General features: G+C 37.8%; 1 pseudogene; it reads left to right on the forward strand.

Moving 5' to 3' along the window:
- The first annotated feature begins 505 nt into the window (after positions 1–505).
- On the forward strand, positions 506–1,901 carry LOC140519470 (zinc finger protein 410-like; annotated as a pseudogene).
- Positions 1,902–2,423: the final 522 nt, after the last annotated feature.

Raw genomic sequence — 2,423 nt, forward strand, 5'->3', positions numbered from 1 at the left:
ATCTTCTGTCTCTTAATGTTCTTTTGCTCCACTCAGCTATTTCTCATCGTTAACAAAGAAAAAAAATCAGATTATATATTTGCTCCAATTTCAATCAGTATTTTGATTTTAGAATGCCCTGCTATAAAATGTAATTGGAAATAATTTTCCTTTTCTCATTTAACATTTCTGAAAGCATTCCCTCAATGTGTGTGAAGATAATTGTTATGAAAATTTTGTAGTAATGACGAAATAGACATATGGATCAATGGTTGTGCATATTCTCTCTGTCAAGTTTATTTGGTTAAAATAAGCTGTCGGTGGGAGGCCAAAGCCCACTTCTAGATAGAATCAGGGATCAGGGACAGCCAGAATGAAAGGTTATTTGATTGACTGCCCAGAACAATTTAACTCCAAGAAGATAATTATACTCTGTGGGAAAATATGGGAATAACTGGATGTTGTCATTGACTCTGTCTGAGTTAAGCTAACCCCTTAACAGTTACAGGATTTGGAAGCTGAGTAAATGTTGCCAGATGAGTTACAGTCCAAACCAGAGCTGTTCCTTGAGTTTGTTCAGAACCCACCTATACCATTGGGATAGGGTCAGATGGAATCTGAACCTAAAAATATCTCTTGCCTGTTCCTGCTGCCTGATATTGAGAACTCAGGTTACAGCTAGCTCGTGTTACCAGATGACACTTCAAATTCTACCAACTCCCGTGAAGAGGTCCCTTCCTCTGCTATGTTGAGAAGTTTTCAAGTGAATCTGGGTCCTGACAGAGAGAAAACAAAAGCACATGCTATACAGAAGTCCCCTGAGCTTTTGTCAATCTGAGTCTCCTAACTTATTGCAAGACTTGCAACAAAGTGACAGTACCTCATTTCATCAAAGCAGAATTAAAGTCACTCAAAAGAAACACAAGATGGTAAATCTAGAGAATCCACCATAAATGTTCACATGAAATTTTGTACCTGACCTGTGGCAGAACATTCCAAGTTCATATTAATCTGATCAGCCACAGTCACCCACATTGTGACTTGACTCTATCATAGTGCTGTCATTTTTATCCTGTTTGTGAACAAAGGACAACTAACCAACTTCATTTCTCCTTCTTAACCTAATAAACGCCTCTTCTCATCTGAGAATTTATTATTTGTTCAGAATGAGGCAGAGGATTCTGATAATGAGTTACTCTCCAGTGATAGTGCTGACAACAGATTGCCATGGTTCATCTAGTTTCAGGAGTTGGCCCATGATAGTCTGAATGCTACAACTCAGGTACAGCTGGCAAAGATTGCCAATGCTAGTAGCAATTGGGAAAATTTTCAATTTGGTTCACCTGATGAGCAGCCTAAAGACTTCATTGCATAGTTTGAGGGTTGTGATCAGACATGTATGTGGCCAGCATATTTCAGATATTACCCAAAAGCCAATTGGAATGACCTTTCTTTTATTTGCTCAGGTGAAGGCTGTGGGAAAAGGTTTTATATGTTTCAGAGACTGAAAGTGTACATGGTAATTCCTAACGGGAAGAAACCCTTTGTGTGTTCTAAGCTAGAAAATGGAAAGAAATTCACCGCTACTGGGAAGCTGAAGAACCATCTTTAAATCCACACAGCTTAGAAGCCATTACTCTGTGAGGCTGAAGGCTATGACCATTCCTTTGCTGAATACTCCATCCTTCAGAAGCGTCTGTTGCTTCACTTAGCAATGATGTCACATCAATGCTAAGTTTACAGAAAGAACCTTTCAGAGTGGGGGCCAGTATTTGTTCATGAGGAGACATCACTTAAGATTGAGAGCAATAAGAAATGGCAATACCTATCCATCTTGTCCTCTGTCATCACCTCTCCTTTTGACTTCAATCTTTCCCCAAATCAGGGTGTTTTCCAATAAATCCTATATTCTTATTCTGTGAGCAAAGAATTAAACATCAGCTTCAGTATTTGACCTTCTAGTGAATAGACTAAGTTAATTTCTTTAAGTATTGCCTTGTTTTATCTCCATGACATCCGGGGACTTTCAAATTTTTTCTCCAGCACCACAAACCAAAAACACTGATTGTATGGAACTTAGATTTCCTTATAAAGCAACTCTCACAGCCATGCATTATTAGAAAAACAACATATTTATTATATAGCCCTTTGTCAATAAGGTGAAGTATTCCTGGTATATTGTCTAGATTTGCCATAACTTTCCTTTCAAAGAACAAATATCTAATTTCACTGCTGCATTTGCCATCCACAATGATCTTTGAGCTTAAGAATATAAATTCTGAGGCTACTTCCATTTATTTCCTCTCTATTATAGATGTTAGGAAGTGATGGAACCAATTGCCCAGATATTAGTTTTTTTTTTTTAATGTAAGCTTTTGTACTATCCCCTTTCACCCTTACCAAGACGCTTCTTGAATCCTCTTCACTTTTTGCCATTAGAGTGA

The sequence above is a fragment of the Notamacropus eugenii genome, chromosome 1, assembly GCF_028372415.1.
Source record: "Notamacropus eugenii isolate mMacEug1 chromosome 1, mMacEug1.pri_v2, whole genome shotgun sequence".
Lineage (NCBI taxonomy): Eukaryota > Metazoa > Chordata > Mammalia > Diprotodontia > Macropodidae > Notamacropus > Notamacropus eugenii.